Source organism: Canis lupus, chromosome 23 (assembly GCF_011100685.1).
Source record: "Canis lupus familiaris isolate Mischka breed German Shepherd chromosome 23, alternate assembly UU_Cfam_GSD_1.0, whole genome shotgun sequence".
In the NCBI taxonomy this organism is placed as follows: domain Eukaryota; kingdom Metazoa; phylum Chordata; class Mammalia; order Carnivora; family Canidae; genus Canis; species Canis lupus.
The window spans coordinates 3,287,806-3,307,941 of record NC_049244.1 but is presented as its reverse complement, the minus strand read 5'-3'; the positions used below and the strand labels follow the sequence as shown (position 1 = coordinate 3,307,941).

At 42.4% G+C, this 20,136-nt stretch overlaps 2 long non-coding RNA genes across 2 annotated transcripts in view; both read right to left on the bottom strand.

Moving 5' to 3' along the window:
• LOC111091904 overlaps window positions 1–10,375 on the bottom strand; it is a 28,336-nt gene extending 17,961 nt beyond the window's left edge. Inside the window, exons 1-2 of the long non-coding RNA XR_005376798.1 lie at window positions 6,572–10,375; window positions 6,251–6,320 (exon numbers count right to left, since the gene is read on the bottom strand). This is a non-coding gene — a long non-coding RNA (uncharacterized LOC111091904). The remainder of the gene's footprint in view (window positions 1–6,250; window positions 6,321–6,571) is intronic.
• A 3,728-nt stretch (window positions 10,376–14,103) lies between these two features.
• On the bottom strand, window positions 14,104–19,750 carry LOC102153192. Its single transcript, XR_005376797.1, has 4 exons — window positions 18,030–19,750; window positions 17,839–17,914; window positions 17,194–17,270; window positions 14,104–15,598 (listed from the first exon to the last, which is right to left on the bottom strand). It is a non-coding gene; the product is annotated as an uncharacterized LOC102153192 (long non-coding RNA).
• Between the last annotated feature and the right edge of the window lie 386 nt (window positions 19,751–20,136).

The window sequence follows — 20,136 nt, the reverse complement described above, 5'->3', positions numbered from 1 at the left end:
TCTCCCTCTGCTTGTGTCTCTGCCTCTCTCTCTCTCTCTCTCTCTCGCTCTGTGTCTCTCGTGAATAAATAAAAAAAATTTTTTTTAAAAAAAAGATCAACAAAATTGATAAACCTTTCTTTAGTCAAACTTATCAAGAAAAAAGAAGTAAAAATAAATAAATAAATAAATAAATAAATAAATAAATAAATGAGGATTCAAACAAAATCAGAAATGAAAGAGGAGAAATAACAACTAACACCAGGTAAATACAAAGGATTGTAAGAGAATATTATGAAAAATTATATGCCAACAAACTGGACAACCTAGAAGAAAAGGATAAATTCCTAGAAACATATGATTTTCCAAAACCAAATCAAGAGAAATTGAAAATCTGGCCAATTACCAGCAATGAAATTGAATTAGTAATCAAAAAACCCCAGCAAACAAAATCCATGACCAGATGGTTTCACAGATGAATTTTACCAAACATTTAAGGAAGAGTTAATACCTATTCTTCTCAAACTATTTCAAAAAAGAGAAAAGGAAGAAAAGTCCAAATTCATTCTATAATGATTCAAGAATTCCATGCATTTCTCAGTGCTCATCAAGATAAGTTTACTCTTAATACCCTTCACCTATCTCACCCATTCTCCCATCCTTCCCTTCTGGCAACCACCAGTTTGTTCTTGTGTTTAAGAGTGGGTTTGTGGGTGCTGGGTCTTTTTTGTTGTTGTTGTTGTTGTTCATTTGTTTTTGTTCCTTAAATTTCACATATGAGTAAAATTTCTTTCTCTGGTATTTCTATTTTTAATTTTTTGAAGAAACTGCATACTGTTTTTCACAGTGGCTATACCAATTACCTTCCCTCCAACAGTGCACAAGGGTTCCTATTTCTCTACATCCTCACCAACACTTGTTTCTTGTCTTTTTGATTCTAGTCATCCTGACAGGTATAAGGTGACATCTCATTGTGGTTTTGATTTGTATTTTTCTGATGATGAATAATGTTGAGCAACTTTTCATGTGTCTATAGGCCATCTGTGTATTCTTTGGAAAATTGTCTATTCAGGACCCTTGCCCATTTTAAAATCAGATTTAGTTTGGTGTTGAGTTGTATAAATTCTTTATATATTTTGGATATTAACTCCTTATTGGATATATAATTTGCAAATGTTTTCTCTCATTAAGTTGCCTTTTTGTTTTGTTGATGGTTTCCTCTGCTACACAAAGCTTTTTATTTTGGTGTAATCCCAGTAATTTATTTTTGCTTTTGTTTTTCTTGCCTGAGGCATATCTAGAAAAATGTTTCTATGGCTGATGTCAAAGAAATTACTGCCTGTTTTCTTGTCTGAGTTTTATAGTCAGGTCTCACATGTAAGTCTTTAATCCATTTTGAGTTTATTTTTGTGGATGGTATAAGCAGTGGTTCAGTTTCACTCTTTTGCATGCTGCTCTCCAGTTTCCCCAACATCTGTTGAAGGGACTCTTTGTCCCATTGCATATTCTTGCCTCCTTTTTAAAATGTTATTTGACTATCTGATTGTGGGTTTATTTCTTACGTCTTTATTCTGTCCTGTTGATCTACGTGTCTATTGTTGCGCTATTACCATGTTGTTTTGATTACTACAGTTTTGTTGTATATTTTGAAATTTGGGATTGTGATACCTCCAGTTCTGTTCTTCTTTTTCAAGATTGCTTTAGCTATTCAAAGTCTTTTGTGATTCCATACAAATCTTAGTATTACTTGTTCTAGTTCTGTGAAAAATGCTATTGGTATTTTGATGGGGATTGCAATAAATCTATAGATTGTTTTGGATGGTATGGACATTTTAATAATATTGATTCTTCCAACCCATGACCATGGACTATCTTTTTATTCATGTGTGTTGTCTTCAATCCCTTTCATTAATATTTTATATGTAAATATTTCTAAGAATTTCAGGGTAATTGCTGTTTATCTTTTTAAAGTACAGTCCAATTTTGTCTCAATATTACGGTATTTTATAATATCTACAACCATTTGGAGAACAGGTGAGGTTTGGGGATTGATAGATAGGTGGGCTTTGATCTGCTTCCAAAGTTGCATTTCTGATTTTGTAGAGATTTGCAAGACAAAGATTGTTTTTAATCCCCCAAAATTACTGGATATCAAGAGATTGACCCACCTTTTAAATTAAACTTTCTTCCTTATACCAGAGAGATTTCTAACTAAAATAGGAATCAAAAGATTTATGCCTTTGAAATGTCTGTTTACAGTATTTTAACAGAAGTCTTCTAAGTATACAATTTGACATTGGCTTCTATTAGTCCCTATCACCTTTCTGCTGATCATTTGTAGAAGGGCCTAGAAGAAATTTTGATCAACACTTTGCTCTGTGAGGAGTGTGTTGTGAAGGGTCACTCATTTTTCTAATTCCATTCTAAATGAGAAAATTTAGAAAATTTTGGAAGTGGAGGTAAAGGGGCTTGATTTAAATTAATTAATTATATTTTTTAAGATTTAAAAGATTTTATTTATTTATTTGAGACAGACAGTGAAAGAGAATGCAGAAGAGAGGAGAGGACCATAGGGAGAAGCAGACTTCCTGCAGAGCAGGGAGCCTGCCACAGGGCTGGTTCCTGCAATTCTGGGATCATGACCTGAACTGAAGGCATGTAACTGACTGAGCCACCCAGGTGCCCCCTACAGGGGTGTTATAATTTAAAATCTCTGCTCTTCTCAAAGGGTATAAATTTGTATGTGTGTGTGGTGGGGGGGGTCCAGGACACATTTGCAAAGGACATTGCATAGGAAAGCCCGAAGCTGGGAGAGCCTGATTTTTTTTTAATAATAAATTTATTTTTTATTGGTGTTCAATTTGCCAACATACAGAATAACACCCAGTGCTCATCCCGTCAAGTGCCCCCCTCAGTGCCTGTCACCCATTCACCCCCACCCCCCACCCTCCTCCCCTTCCACCACCCCTAGTTCGTTTCCCAGAGTTAGGAGTCTTTATGTTCTGTCTCCCTTTCTGATATTTCCCACACATTTCTTCTCCCTTCCCTTATATTCCCTTTCACTATTATTTATATTCCCCAAATGAATGAGAACATATAATGTTTGTCCTTCTCCGATTGACTTATTTCACTCAGCATAATACCCTCCAGATCCATCCACATTGAAGCAAATGGTGGGTATTTGTCATTTCTAATGGCTGAGTAATATTCCATTGTATACATAAACCACATCTTCTTTATCCATTCATCTTTCGATGGACACCGAGGCTCCTTCCACAGTTTGGCTATTGTGGACATTGCTGCTAGAAACATCCGGGTGCAGGTGTCCTGGCATTTCACTGCATCTGTATCTTGGGGTAAATCCCCAACAGTGCAATTGCTGGGTCGTAGGGCAGGTCTATTTTTAACTCTTTGAGGAACCTCCGCACAGTTTTCCAGAGTGGCTGCACCAGTTCACATTCCCACCAACAGTGTAAGAGGGTTCCCTTTTCTCCACATCCTCTCCAACATTTGTGGTTTCCTGCCTTGCTAATTTTCCCCATTCTCACTGGGGTGAGATGGTATCTCATTGTGGTTTTGATTTGTATTTCCCTGATGGCAAGTGATGCAGAGCATTTTCTCATGTGCATGTTGGCCATGTCTATGTCTTCCTCTGTGAGATTTCTGTTCATGTCTTTTGCCCATTTCATGATTGGATTGTTTGTTTCTGTCTATAAGAGACTCATTTTAGACAGAAGGACACCGACAGCCTGAAAATAAAAGGTTGGAGAACCATTTACCATTCAAATGGTCCTCAAAAGAAAGCAGGGGTAGCCATCCTTGTATCAGATAAACTAAAATTTACCCCGAAGACTGTAGTGGGAGATGAAGAGGGACACTATATCATACTTAAAGGATCTATCCAACAAGAGGACTTAACAATCCTCAATATATATGCCCCGAATGTGGGAGCTGCCAAATATATCAATTAATAACCAAAGTTAAGATATACTTAGATAATAATACACTTATACCTGGTGACTTCAATCTAGCGCTTTCTACACTCGATAGGTCTTCTAAACACAACATCTCCAAAGAAACGAGAGCTTTAAATGATACACTGGACCAGATGGATTTCACAGATATCTACAGAACTTTACATCCAAACTCAACTGAATACACATTCTTCTCAAGTCCACATGGAACTTTCTCCAGAATAGACCACATACTGGGTCACAAATCGGGTCTGAACCGATACCAAAAGATTGGAATCGTCCCCTGCATATTCTCAGACCATAATGCCTTGAAATTAGAGCTAAATCACAACAAGAAGTTTGGAAGGACTTCAAACACGTGGAGGTTAAGGACCATCCTGCTAAACGATGAAAGGGTCAACCAAGAAATTAAGGAATAATTAAAAAGATTCATGGAAACTAATGAGAATGAAGATACAACCATTCAAAATCTTTGGGATGCAGCAAAAGCAGTCCTAGGGGGAAATACATCGCAATACAAGCATCCATTCAAAAACTGGAAAGAACTCAAATACAAAAGCTAACCTTACACATAAAGGAGCTAGAGAAAAAACAGCAGATGGACCCTACACCCAGCAGAAGAAGAGAGTTAATGAAATTCGAGCAGAACTCAACGAAATCGAGACCAGAAGAACTGTGGAACAGATCAACAAAACCAGGAGCTGGTTCATTGAAAGAATTAATAAGATAGGTAAACCATTAGCCAGCCTTATTAAAAAGAAGAGCGAGAAGACTCAAACTAATAAAATCATGAATGAGAAAGGAGAGATCACTACCAACACCAAGGAAATACAAACGATTTTAAAAACATATTATGAATAGCTATACGCCAATAAATTAGGCAATCTAGAAGAAATGGACACATTTCTGGAAAGCCACAAATTACCAAAACTGGAACAGGAAGAAATACAAAACCTGAACAGGCCAATAACCAGGGAGGAAATCGAAGCAGTCATCAAAAACCTCCCAAGACACAAAAGTCCAGGGCCAGATGGCTTCCCAGGGGAATTCTATCAAACGTTTAAAGAAGAAACCATACCTATTCTACTAAAGCTGTTTGGAAAGATAGAAAGAGATGGAGTACTTCCAAATTCGTTCCATGAGGCCAGCATCACCTTAATTCCAAAACCAAAGACCCCACCAAAAAGGAGAATTACAGACCAATATCCCTGATGAACACCGATGCAAAAATTCTCAACAAGATACTAGCCAATAGGATCCAACAGTACATTAGGAGAGCCTCATTATAGGGCTCTGGGAAGTAGGAGCAAAATGGGTCTTCCAGCCAATCTCTTTTGTTATATTCATTTCCAGGCTTTCAGCATTTCTCTGAGTAAGTGTATACCTTCAACTTAGAGGTTAGCCTGGAGAGCTTTCTGTAAATCTAGTAGGGAAAGGAAAATCAAAACACATGGATGGGGCTGGATTTTGAGAAGGGGACTTTGTGTTGGATGTGGACATTAATTTTGGTCTTAAGTCTAATTTTTGTCTTTTCATCTTGTCAAGGGAGACCTAAAGGTTATTTATTACATTAATATGACAATTGATAAACTGTCTATAAAGAATGTTTTTCTTTCAATATAGTCACTTTAAAGGATCCAACAATTGGCCACTGAAAAGTAGAATTTTATCAATCTCAATAATGACTCAAAGCCTTTTAATGGAAAGACCCTGAGACAATTTTCCAGGTTTAGACCATGGACATGGGAGGCATTCCTGGAGAGGGCATAGGTGATGCAATCCTGGATCTAAAAGATTACTCCCAAAAATAGTCTGAGGCAGCAAAGGCCTTCATCGCACAGGTAGTAAGGATAGTGCTAAAAATACCCTGTCTCCAGTCTTCCACAAAAATGTGAGGTGCTTCCAGTCACTGACCTGCTAATATTTGATAGCAGGAAGGTTCTACTGAAATGGGATTTTTCCAGCACAAACCAGCAATAAAGACTAAGAGGACAAAGGTCTTTGTGGGCTGAGATCTCTTATGACAAATTCCCCTGAGAGCTGCCAGAGCCACAGAGAGAGGGTACTGCTTGTAAATGACTTGGTACCCCAGGCTACTTGACAGGACACCAAGGTGCACTCAGTAAGTACACCCTTCAGATGGTGGAGACTGAAGAGCATATTCCTACTGGTCACAAAGCCAAGCACTTAGGACATAGGACAAGATGAAAGAAGAAAGCTCATCCAGCTTTTACGTAGGGGACCCACACCAAAGTTTGTCTAAATAGATGCTAGTCACATGATTACCATGAACTCACCGGTTTGTGAGGCTGGCTCAAACACCAGGCTAATGGGGTTTATGCCTGTAGTCTTTCCTGATGATAATTCCTTTTTATGACAAATAGTACAAAAGAGAACAACAAAAGAAAAATTGTGACCATCTCTGGGAGAAAATGGGTGAGTCAAGCCAAGACTATTCTACCAAATTTACTGGTATCGTTAAGCCCAAGCTACTATTCCACATATATTATCTTCTGCTAATCTAAATTTACACAGCAAGAGAAAAAGGACTCTCACCACTCTTGGTCCATTAGGCCTGCAGCTGACCCCTGGGAGGCTGATGTGGCAGGGATGCTTACCCTCTGATGGCTTCTGTGAGATGTCCCAGGATTCTCCAGCAGCACTGGTGTGCAACCAGTTAGTGTTATCTTCCCAACTGTTGAGGAGGAAAAATTACATGACCATGGAGGCCAAATATTCAAGTTGAGGCCCAAAGAAATAACCAAAGCAGGCAGCTTTTATACTTTTTGGACAAACAATAAATCTGTGAGGAATTGAGGACAAAGAAAAGTTACATTCAGAAGCTTCAATTAGTAAGGCATTCTAACAGAATTTGGGCTGGGGTTAGTAAATTATTACTAACAAGGTTTATTTATATAGACTTCTTGGTTCTGAATCCCTTCTCTCTGGTGATAAAATTGTCATTTTACCTCCTGATACAGGAAGGAAGGGTACCTTTCCATGGGACATTTATTTCCTGCTCTCTGGAGAAGAAGAAGGCTCAGGGTGTCCTTGCAGTGACTGTTTCTTAAGTAACTTTAATTTGAAAGAATGAACATGCCAAAGTGGCACATTTTGGGGTGCCCTTCCCTTGGTCTCCACATGTGTATCTGTGTAGGTTAGAGCTTGAAATTAGGTAGATTCCAGATATCCCCAATAGCCTGCTGCCATAATCTAGCCTCTCCTGACACTTGTCCCATTTCAGGTCTCTGGCTACCCTGACCTTTGCATTTTATTCATGCACCGTACATACTACCAGTTGGCCTTGGAAAGCTGGGGCCCTTCAGACCTGTGGAGCTAGAGCTGGTCCTCAAACACCTGCCTATCCTGCCAGTGGTGGGGAGCCTACCCCCTAAGCTCTTCCTAAGGTGGCAACTTGAAACTGGTGACAATCAGTCCTATTTGGGCTAGCTGCCTGATGAGGTGTTGGCTTCTCCAGCTTTCAAGGCTGAAAGGTGTCTCTTATTGGAAGATACCCAGGTCCAGCCCCACTCTGGCCAAGCAGTCCAGATTCCTCTAACTCTGCCTTCAGGGGGAATATGCACTTTTGTGTAGGTAAAAGCTTAGATTTAGGAGGATAGGAGTACCCACAATAGCCCCATGCTATAATCCAGTCATACCTGATTTTTTCTCATTCTAGTTTCCTGGCTACCCTAACTTGTCAACCCACACATGTGCAGACTGTACTTTGTCAGTTGGCCCTATGGCGGCCAGGGCTTTGCAGGTCCTGTGGAGCTCACACTGTGACTCACCATCTTTATATTCTCTAGCAGGGAGGGACCCCATCCTGAAAACCTTTCCAAGGTAGCAGCTTTAAACTTGCAACCATCAGTCCCCATTTAGACTGGCCACTTGATTGAGTCTCAGGCTTACAGTAATCTAGGCTCCCAGGCATCCCTTATTAGAGGCTACCCCAGTCAGTCTGCCCAGCCCTATCCTGACAAGGCAGTCCAGACTCTTCCATCTTTGCATTCAGAAGGAATAAGTGCATTTGTGTGGGTTAGGGTTTGGAATTATACAGGCACTATGGACTCCCAACATCTTTCTCTCGAGACTTGGCCTCTCCTGACTCTTATCTAGTTCTAGGATCCTGGCTACCCTGAACTGTGCTGCCAAGGCATACATAGTTCAAAGCCATTCAGTTGGTCTAAGGCAACCAGGGCCCACTTGGCTGTTGTAGTTAGAGCTGAACCCCAAACACCTGATAAGTTCAGTGTGGCGGGGACTCCTAAGCATCGCCCTGAGGCAACAGCTACAAATTGGGGACAGTCATTCCTTATTTGGGCTTACTGCTTGAAGGTCTCATGGTTCCTCTAGCCACAATGGCTCACAGGAGTTACTCCAGCCCTCCTGGCCCCACCAAGGCAGTCCAATACCTAAAGCTCTATATTCAGAGGCACTACTACCTATTGGGTAAGTTAGGGCTTGTGAGTATGCATGTACCTTGTCCCTATGAAAACTAGTAAATGAAACTTCATTTTAAGTGAAGTAGGGAAGCCCTAAAAGTGGAGATCTCATACAGGTAGCACGCATTGGAGCCTACATAACCAACAGAGAGGAGGATAATTCTTATCTTGACTAAGGAAGGCATTTTTTATGTTGGAGTTTTACCTCCTGCTTTTAAGAAAAGAAGGAAGATCTCTCCTTGCCCCAGCAACAATGCACTAACTGCTCCTTGCAGCCAAAGAGAAACCACCACAAACTCAAACTCTTGTTCTTTTCCAATGAACTTTTGTTCAAGCAATCCTCCCCAATTTCCTCTTGAAACCTAATAAAAACTGACCCTCCATTTGTCTCTTTGGATCTGTCTGTGGCCTGCCATAATTTTGTTCTAAATTGTAGTTCCTCTGTTATTCCCAAATAAACTCATTTTGCAAGAAAATAAATGGCTTTTTTTTGTGTGTGTGGCTATTTTATTTTTAAGATTGACACTGTCACTGTAAACCAAACACACCTTTTAGAATCTCTAAAAGTAAGGGAGTTTTATTCAATTTAAAATTAGAACAACTGCCTGGAAACATGCTCTTCACAAGGAAGACAGTGCTCTGGAGAAAGAACAGTTTTTACAGGGTTATACACTTTTTTTTACATCCTATAAGAGCTCAAAAGATTATAGATTAGCATACAGGCAAGAATCATGAGTTTTACCATAAAGGAATGCAGGGAGTGGGAGCATTGATCAATACCTCAAGAACAAGATATTTTTTCCTTAGGTTAGTCATTCACCAAGCAGATGTACCAATGCATGCATGGCGGGCCATAAATCAGGCTTTTGGTTTGAACAAAGTGTATATACAGGCATATTGATTTAGAAATCTAAAATGGCTTCCCTTGTATACCAGGCCTTTAGAGAGTCTTTCTCTCATCAACATTAAACACTAAACAGTGTCAGAGAGATGGGGTCCAGAAGAGACACATCATAACTCTAAGGCTGGTGAGCACACAGGTGCTGGTAGCCACAGAGCCCTTAAACTCACTGCTTTCTGGTGACCCTGGGTTTTGAGCTCTGCTCTCCTTGGGTTTTGAGCTCTCAGGCTTATTCAGGTTCTATTATGCTTTTTGTTTTTTGTTCTTTTTTATGAAGCCATAACCCTTTCTGGTGAGTACTCCTTTGCTTCTGTTTGTTGAAGCTTCCTGGTATGTTACCCATGTTGTTCAAAATTAGGGAACATGATTCCAGTTGTTTTAGAAGACCTGTTGGAAAATAGGGCTCCTCAGAGTTGAGATAACATAGGGAGCCTGAAGGCAAGATAGGTTCCACTTGGTCCTTGGACCAGGTTCTTGTGCCTTTCTGGAAAAATGGGTGAATTTTTAGATAATTTGGATTGTCATGGCCATTCTGGGGAATGTTTGTTTCAGTTAAGTCCACTGTAAGGGGCACCCTGGGCAGTGATGATTCCAAACTCTTGGAGACAATGGAATATCTTCTTTGATATGCAGAAGCTTCTAAAAGACTAACATGACTTGAAAAACAGTTCTAAAAATCCTTTCAGCACGCCAATTAAGAAAATTTTTATATAAAAGATTTTGGCCATCTGAGCAGGTAATCTTAACTTAGTCCATCTGCCAGAAGCACAATTTGGATCCAATTATTTTCTTTTTGAGTTTTGTACCTGAGACATGGCTAAAATTTCTAAACAAAAGCTATAAGTGAATCTTGTTATGTGAATCTATGTTATGTGAATCTATGTTATGTACGGTATAGATATGTGATATTTTTCTACCTCCAGGTGGTATTGACAAAATTAATCTGTAAAGATCTTTAATTGGCTTAAAGGAAAGCATTTATAAAAATCAAATATAGTCTCAGAAATATAGCAACTAACTCAAATGTTTTTCAAGTCCTTATGATCTGAGATAATCTTGATAAAAAAAAACACTAGTTGAAGTTTGTTGGTTTGATAAAAACAGTCATGCCTTCAGAGTTACCAGCATTAAATAGAATGCAGATAAACAACTTTTTCTTCCTGAGTGTACTAAACAAATAAACTCTTACTTTTATATTACAAAATTTGTCAACAAAAGAAATAATTTAGGATGATGACTGTTTAGTGTCTAATCCAAGTATATTTGTTAAAAGTAACTAATTTATATAATTATAAATAAGACCAACGTTTATACTAAGTTAAACTAAATGATAATCAGGTGTTCAATAACACCTAAATCATTTCCAAATAAGATAAACATTAAATGCTAAATGTAAGCATATCTACTTTTGGCTTTTTAAATAGATTTGGATCTATTGATCAACATGTTTTATATCACCTTCAAAAATTTGAAATGTATTTATAAGTCTACTAAATGTGATAACTCACAACTGCCTTCTTCCTAGTTTTTGCTGGGGAGCCAAGATTGTAAATATTTTTTAAAAAATTGAAATCCCCTAAAATACAAAATGAGGCCCCAAATGTCAGAACACTTAGAGTAATAAGCATCAATTAACTGTGCACAAACTGTGTGCACTAATGCTGACAAAATGAAGGTAATGCAGCAACCTCCTCCTTTGGAAGGTGAGAAACAATGGAACTTCATGAAAGCTTTCTCTTTCTGTGGACCGATTTCCTGTGTTTCTTGTTTTCCTTCCTTTCTTTCTTTTTTTCTTTGGTGATTCTTGTTTTTCAAATCACTGTCGCAGACTATTGATGAATTATGATTAACATTCATTTAAACAGAATATTTATCACCTGTATCTATATAAATGGGTAATATATCAATTTCATCTAAAATTTGTGAATGGATTTATTATAGGTTATCTATAAGTAAAAATAATTTCATAAAATTTCATGCAAAATAGAGCAAATGCATGAAATATACTAAATATAAGAAATACATGTCAGTTTATTAAACTCTTATTTCAGTTACTTAGGTGGCTTTATATATATAGGCATGTGCTGGACTATAAAATATGCTATATTTCTCGCTGTAGAAATGTTCTAACACGTTTGAAAGCCACTGCTCTTGTATCACGGTAAACTGAGCAATAGCTGAAAAGCCCATCCAAGACCTACCATTGCCTTGTCTTTTCAGATTTGCAGCCAGGCATCAATCTTTGTTTAAAATTAAGAACTTCCGCATTTCTTATAACGACTTGGAAAGCTGGATGGCAGCTTCCAATATTTCTAGCTATGCCATCAGTTTAGAAGCTGTCCCATTTTTCAAATCTTTATTCTTTCTACTTAACTCATAGTAACCCTTTTTAACAATAACATGGGGATCCTGTTGCCCAGTCTAACAGAGCACTATCAGAAAGAGCCTCCAGACACCAGTGAATCTCATACTGTAATTTCTAAAGAGTGCATGGTTTACTTTTATATTATATAGGAGGAGTTTCTATTTGATGTAACACATAAACAATTGTGCTAACTTCTAGAAGTAAATCTGCCACTATTCTGTAACAATTGCTCTACATCGTTTCTTGATATGCTTTGTAAGTTTTTTGAAATTGAAAAAATAGTATTTAAACTAATAAACTTGAAATATTCAGCAAACTTTTCACAGCACACACCCAGGACAAAGGCCTGAAACATCACGCCTTATAATCCTAGGACTTCATCTATTGGAAAAGACATGCCCAGAAAAATTCTTTTCAACTCCACTGGATAGGCTAGTGTAAGGTACTGTTAACCAACCCTTGTGCTGCCAAACTCCAAGCAATAGACTTTTGGATTCATGTGTCACAGCTAAAGAAATCACAAAATCCAGACTGGACCTACATACTAACCAACGGCCCCAGGAATTGAAGTAGATGACAGCTAGAGACTGCTTTTCCAAGATGGCCAGCTCCAAGCCTATGTATTCTTTTCTTTTCTTTTTTTAAGAGATTTTATTTATTTGAGAGATACAGAGATAGCAACAGAGATAGAGAGAACATGACTAGGGAGGAGAGGGAAAAAGCAGGCTCTGCACTGAGCAGGGAGCCTGATGTGGGGCTTGATCCTAGGACCCTGAGATCATGACCTGAGCTGAAGGTAAACACTTAACTGACTGAGCCACTCAGGCACCCCCCATATATCCTTTTCTTGCTGCTGCTTCTTACTACCTCCCTCTTTTTTCTCTCAGAGAGATAAGGCTCTTATCCACATTTCTCAATCTATTGAAAAAGGGGGAACTTCCCTGACTCCTAGATCTGTCACCAGAAGTTCCAATCTGTTCACGATGTTGGAAACTCTTTGGTCTCCTCTTGACTGCACTGTATTCCCAAGTGTTATTGCTGATTTTCCTCAAAAGCCGATGGATGTTACCTGTAAGGTTAAGTTGTTAAATCAGGTGTTCCCATGCCTTGTTTCTACCTCTCTGCACTTATAAACATCCTCTACTTCTGTCAATTATATGACCCTCACTTCCCCATCTTCTTTTCCTTACCCAGATACAATTTTTTCCTCTGGGAAAGACAAATGGTTTGCATCTCTTTAGGATAACCTCTCATAGAATGTCACCCCAATATCTCTGACCCACGGCTTGAAAGTGTCAGGGAATTCAGCTAATCAATCTATCAATAATCAGATCTTAGCTGGAGTCCTCTATGCTCCACCTGCTTCCATTGGTGTTTGTGGTGGACAACATTTCCCAGGAGCATATGTTTGCTAGTCCGTCAGAGAACACTGCTTATTGAGGCATTTAACTGCCTCTGTTAACATGCAAATGAAGCCCGCCTTTGGTTCACCCCATTGAACCTCCATGGCTTCTGTAAATGGGAACCTCTAGGAGGCATTTATGACTCTGGATTTGCCTCTATAAAGAGAGCCTTTCTCCCATGGATCAGAGTGAATGACAAGTGCAAGATCAGGAATCTCTCTCGGATGTTAGGAGAGCTGGCTGACTCCATAACCAAAGCCATAAAAACCCAACAATGACCACTTGACTCCTTGGCGACAGTAATTTTGGATAATTGCATAGCTCCTGATTATCTACTGGCTGAACAAAGAGACATTTGTGCACCAGTGAATACCACCTGCTGCACATGGATAAATACCTCCGGGGAAGTAAACATCTAGCGGAATAAAATCAGCGAATAAGCACTTTGACTACAAAGAACTCCACCTTGTGACCTGTGAGCCTTTGATCTATTTAGCTGGCTACCTTCCTGTTGGGCTCTTGGTTCAGGACTACTATGCAAACTGGGTCATTATTCTCCTTGTCTTATTTTGTGTAGTCAATTTAAAACTAACCTGTTCTCTGTCAGATCTCTGCAGAACACCTCACTCTTGATCAGTGATACCTTTGGGGAAAGCTCTTTTTCAAGTGGGGAAAGTAGCAATGAGTGAAGGCCCCCTCATCAAAATGGAGCCCGGAAACCCTAGGGGTGGAGCTCTCATGTGTGTTGCACCCAGTGCAGCCTGCATAACCAACAGAAAGAAGGAAGATAATTCTTTTTTTTTATTTAAGATTTTTATTTATTTATTCATGAGAGACACAGAGAGGGACAGAGAAAGAGGCAGAGACACAGGCAGAAGTAGGCTCCATGCAGGGAGCCCGATGTGGAACTAACTCAATCCCAGGACCCCAGGATCACGCCCTGGGCTGAAGGCGGTGCTAAACCGCTGAGCCAACGGCTGCCTTTTTTTTTTTTTTTTTTTTACGATTTTATTTATTTATTCATGAGAGACACAGAGAGAGAAGCAGGCTTAATGCAGGAGTCCGACGTGGGACTCAATCCTGGGATGCCAGGATCAAGCCCTGGGCAGAAGGCAGGGGCTAAACCAATGAGCTAAACCAGGGACCCCCGAAGGAAGATAATTCTTACATTGACAAAAGAGGACACTAGTCTCATAGGAATTTATCTTTTGCTTTTAAGAAAAACAAGATCTCTCCCTGCCCCAACAAAAATGCACTAACCATCTTGCGGCCAATGAGATATCGCCATATCTTTAAACTGTAGTTGTTCTCCAGTGAACTTTTGTTCAAAACAATCCTCCCCACTATCCTCCTAAAATATAATAAAAGCTGACCTTCTCTTGGTCTTTTCCACTCGCCTATGGTTTGCCATAGCTTGTTTGTCTTGAGTTTCAATTCCTCTGCTATCCCCAAATAAACTCATTTGCTGGTAAAATAAGTGATTTCTTTTTTAAGGTTGACATCCCCAAGAGGGATTCCTCTGACCCAGGCTCTAGAGACCAAACGTCTCGTTCTAGGTCTGGCAACCCTGAACTGCACTACACATGCATGCCAGGTGTCTTGTTGGATGATAGATGCCCCAGCCAGTCCTCTTGGCCCTGCCCTGGTGAGGCAGCCCAGTATCATCCAGCCCTGTTTTCAAAGGGAATGCGTGAATCTACATAGGTTAGGACTTGGATTGAGGCAGATGCCTTGTGTCTACAACATCCTCCCTGGATCCATGCCCTTTTCCGGGTTTCTGGCTACCTTAAACTGTAATTTCTGAGTACACGGAGTTTGGACCCCCACAGCCAGCCTGAGGCAGCTGGAACCCTCCAGGCTGTGGAGCTGGGGCCCAAACACCTATATAGACTCTAGCATGGAGGAGGCCCAGCCCCCCAAATCACCCTGGAGCAGAAGTTGTTAACTGGCCATCATCTGTCTTGCTTGGGACTTGTTTTCTGAAGGGATCCTACAACAAGGACTGTGAGATATCTCCTATTCGATGACGGATACCCCACCCAGTCAGCCTGGGTCTTCTGTGACAGGAAGAAGTATCTTCTAGCTCTCTCTTCAGAGGGAGTGTGTGCATGTGTGTTTGTTAGGTCTTAGAATGAAGCAGATGCCTTACATCCCCGAGATCTCACCACCATGACCTAGCCTCTCCCTACACTTGCCCTGTTCTAGCTCCCTAGCTTTCCTGACCTGCATGGCCTACCCATGCACAGTACCCACTGCCTGAGCTGTCCTTGGGCAGCTGGGGCCTCTGGGCCTCTGGAGCATGCTCTATGCACCACCTGCAGATCCTCCAGGGTGGAGGAAGCCCATCCCCTGGAATCTGTCTGAAGCAGCAGTTTTGAAATGGTAACAGTTAGTTCACATTTGGACGGGCTGCGTGATCAGGTCCCAGGCCTCTCCAGCCTCCTGGTTCCCAGGTGTTTCTTAGAGAAGTCTACGTTGGCAGGCTGCCCAGCCCTGTCCTGGAAAGGAAGGATGGATTCTTCCAGCTTTACCTTCAGAAAGAATAAGCAGCTTTGCATAGGTTAGGATCTGCAAAGAGGCAGATCTACAGACACCAAGGAGTCCATTCTTGAGAACTAGCCTCCCTTGTCTTTTACCCAGTTCCAGGTTCCTACCACCCTGAACTGCACAGCCAGAGCATGAACAGCTCCCACTCTTTCAGTCAGCCTGATGCAACCGGGGCCCACCAGGCTGGTGTAACTGGGGCTTGAACCCAAACACCTGGAGGTTCAGTCTGGAGGGGCCCACTCCCAAATATCACAGTGAGGCACCAGCTACAAATTGGCTACTATAAGTCCCCATCTGGACTTGCTGCCTGAGGTGTCTGGGGTTCCTTCAGCCACTAGTGCTCCCAGGGAGTCTCTTTCTTACTAAATGGTCCCCTGGCCAGCCTCCCCTGCCTGGTGACCTGAAAAGGCAGTTCAGTAACCTAGAGCTCTCCACTCATGGGGAATACTGCCCATTGGGTTGGTTCGGGCTTGTGAGTAAGCATGCACCTTGTCCCCAAGGACCACACCTCTGACCCAGCCTATCAAGATAAGGGCACCATTCTAAGATCCTGGCTACCCCAAAATGAGCTATAGGGACATACTCAGTTTATCCCTTTCAGCCAATCTGAGGCAGCTGGAACTCTCTGAGGGGGTGAAGCTGGGCCAGGCACAATACCAGCATAGGCTACGTGTGGAAAGGGACCCAGCCCTGAAAATCACCCTGAGGTGGCAGCTGTAAACAGGTTGCATTCAGTCTGCATGCGGACTGCTGCCTCCTGGAGTCCCAGGCTTCTCCAGGAACTGAGCATCCCAGATGCCCCCTGTTGGAGGATACTCAGTCCTGCCCCCAGCTCTTTCATGGTAAAACATTTTAAAAAACTTCAATCTCTGACTTTGGGGGAATATTCCATAATGAACAGATAGGCCTTGAGATTATGCCAACACCCTGTACCACAAAGAGCCTGATCGTGTGGCCAGGCCTCATCCGACATTGCCCTATTCCAGGTAGATGCAACTCTGCCCTCGGCAACTAAACGGCCAGGCCCTCTAGACTGTGGAGCTAGGGCCTGTCCCCAACCAGAGACTACACCCAGGAAATTGCTCTGAGGCCACTGCTGAAAAGGGAGTCAGTTGCCTCTGTCCTGAGTGTCTGCAGAAATGAAGGATCCCAGCTGTCTGTTATTAAAGGATTCCAAGGCCAGCTTTCTAGGCCCAGCCCGGGAAATGCAATCGAATTGTTCAAGCTCTGCTTCAGAAAGAATATGTAAGAAAAAAAAAGCTTGGAATTATGCAGTTGCCAAGTACCCTCAAATAGCCTATTCCTGTGACCTGGCGTCTCCCCACAGCAGCCCCATTCCAGTGCCCTGGCTCCTCTGACCGGGCACAGGTGCCATCTGTCCTCTCAGCCAGTTTTGGTAGCTGGAGCCCTTCAGGCCAGTGGGGATCAGGCCAATCCCTAGAAGCTATGCAGGATTGGGGTCCTAGAAAAGTATCTACTTCTCAGAAATCTTTCTGAGGCGGCAGCTTTAAACTGGTAACAGCCAGTCCCAGACTTCTCCAATCATCAAGGTTCCAGGGTGTCAGTTAATAAACACTACCTTGACCATCCCTCTCTGCCTCATTCTGGCAAAGCGATCCAGATGCCTCCGGCTCTGGTTTCAGCTGGAAGATGCCCCTTTGTGTCAACAAAAGCTTGGAATTAGGCAGATGGACACCAAACAGCAACTCCCCACCTTGAAACCACTTTCCCAGACATTGTCCTGTTCCTGGACATTTCCCAGACTCTGCCTACACCTTGCTAGGCAGTTCATCCATGTGCTGTACATACCCCATCTGCCCTTCGGGTGCAGCCAGGCCCTGGGAGCCTGAGCAGCTCCCTGGGTCCCAAACCACCTGCTGGGGCTCCAGGCAGAGGGAGCCCACGCCCAAACATCCTTCTGAAGTGGCAGCTTGGAATTGCCCCTGCTCAGTCCCTGTTTGCACTGACCCCATGGGGTCCTGGGCCCCCTGGTGACCACAGCTCCCAGGTATCCCCCACTGGAGGAGCCCAGGCTGCCCGATGGGCCCCAGCTGCACAAGTGGTCCCTGCTCCTCCAGCTTCACCTTCCGAAGGAATAGGGATGTGAGTTTGTGTAGGTGAGGGCTTGAAAGTAGGCAGATATAGGTATCCCAAATAGCCCACGCCTTTGCTCTGGCCTCACCAGTCACTTGCCCGTTCTGGATTCCTGGTTCTGCTGACCTACCTGGCTTGTGTATTTGCTAGTTGTACACTGTCAGTCCTCGAAGTTGAATTAGCCTTTAGGGTCTGTGGTCAGCCACCTGCGGATTGAAGAATGGGAAGTGAGAACTGTGGGGGTCTGGATGCATATTTCATGTTGGGTTTTTTGTTTGGTTTGCTAATGTATTGAAATTAGCAATAAATGATTCCAAGTACCAAGGCGAGGAGTCCCGTCCAATGTCTTGATGGTTGCTTTAGTTCTTTACTTCTGAAGATGGTGTGCAGAGGTTAAGTTCAGAGCAAGTAACCTGACCCTGTACTCCTAGATCTAACTGCACTGTTCACCTGGAGCGTCTGCGCCCTCAGTTGTCAGATGTCAGTATGCAGCGCCACCCGGAGGAACCGAAGGAGAAGGCTGGGTGACTTGCAAAATACCCCTCATGGGAATCTATACACAAACTGCAATGTTAATTTATGAGCTTGGTTTCTTATGCCTTGGTTATTTAAAGCCAGCAGGAAAAAAAAAAAAAAAGACAGCAGAGTTTTCTAATACAGCTTTCCCCAATGCGGCTCTAATATCTCCTTGACATATCCTTTCCATTCCAGCTTTTCTTCTAAGAAGGAAAGGAATGGTAGATGATGCTAACAATATGCCAGTGAGTCACTGGGTGACCTTGGGGAGTGACTCAATGCTCCCAGGTACCCAAGGTCAACTGCTTATGGGATGCCATGGGTGAGGAGTTCAAGGAGCTCATTCCCTCTGGTGTAGCTTTGTTCTGTTCTGTGGAGGTCGGATAGAGCTGTTTCTCCCACAACTGTTGAGCTGTGAAGGGACCCTTAAGTCTCACCTCTCTATAAGCCTCATCAGCTGAGTGGAACAGGACAGGTCAGGGCTCATGTCACTGTTTTTGGGTTTCCAGGGGAAGCAGGGTGTGTACTGCATCTTCATAAGGAGAGCCATCTCAGTGGCTCCAGGAAGGACATATTCACATGGAATAAGTCACAAGTGCTAAAACCCTTTGCTGTCTGCTTTGTGCAGGTCACGCCCCAGGCAGCAAGCATTGTAAAACTGAGCTTGTAAGCCAACATTAGTGATGTTTTTCTTTGCAACTTATTAGATGGTAGCAGGTCTGTTACCTCAATGGTATTTTAGGAATAATCAAATGTATTTGAAATCTTTGATCCGTAGCAGTAAAGACGTGGGGAAGCAGTCCTGAAATCTGATGGACACCATCATATCAGTCAGTTATAGTCGAGGACTCTGGGTGTACTGCCCAGATCCCCTTTTGGGAATGAAGGACTTATTCCTCCAGATGCACAGAGCACTGTCAGTAACTTTCTCAGGGAAGTGCTTCCACTCAAGGACAGTGCTTGGCCCAAGGTCATACTCCTTCCTAGAGCAACTGAATGAGACATCTGGTCAACTCAGAGGTATTAAAACCCCTCACCCCAACCTGGGACAGCCCAGAGCTGAACCTTCACTGGGACTGTGCCCAGCTCAGCTCAGCTTCCCCCTCTGCTGAGTCCAGCTTGCTTTCCCTGCCTTCCACAGGTATAGGTTCCATGGACCTTCTGTAACAAACCTCCTGCACACAATTCTGTGTCAGAGTCTGCTTCCTGGAGAACTCGGCCTGAGACACTTACTACCATATAACCTACCCAACAAACCCCTCCGACTCAGTGGCTTAGAGAAGGTGTCTATTCCTCCTGAGTACAGGCCTGTGGGTCAGCAGAAGCAGCTCTGCTCTAAGTGCTTGTCATCTCGGCTTGGCTTTGGACTTTGAGTTGGTTCAGGCCTGCTCTGTATGTCCCTCATTTGTTCTTCTTAGGACTACTTATTCTTCTGACCCAGATCACAGGAGTCCAGAACCATGAGCAGAAATGCAGGATGCCTCCTAAGGCCTTGACTCCAAACACAGTCTGTCCCTTTGCCTGCATGGCCATGTTCAAGTGTGATGTCAATGGAACAGGGGAATCAACTCTGCTCACTGTAGCCCACTGTGAGGTCATGCATCACAAGGAGGCAGGCAAGAACTGAGAATAGGAACTCAGTCTTCCCTCCATTGTTATTTTCTCATTCATCTGCTCATGCAGTACTTGTTGAATGTGAACCATGTGCCAGGCATAGCTACAAGTGCTGAGGCTGAAAAGATGGCCATGACAATCTCCCTGTGCCCTGGACCCTCAGAGTCCAGGGAGAGAGCCAATGAGCATGCATTCCAGGACTCAAACCTGCATTTCCAGAAGGTTTGTAGAGTACTGTGTGGAGAAAGGCCTTCTTCCATATCACCTTAGGGATCATGTCAGGACCCCATCCATATTG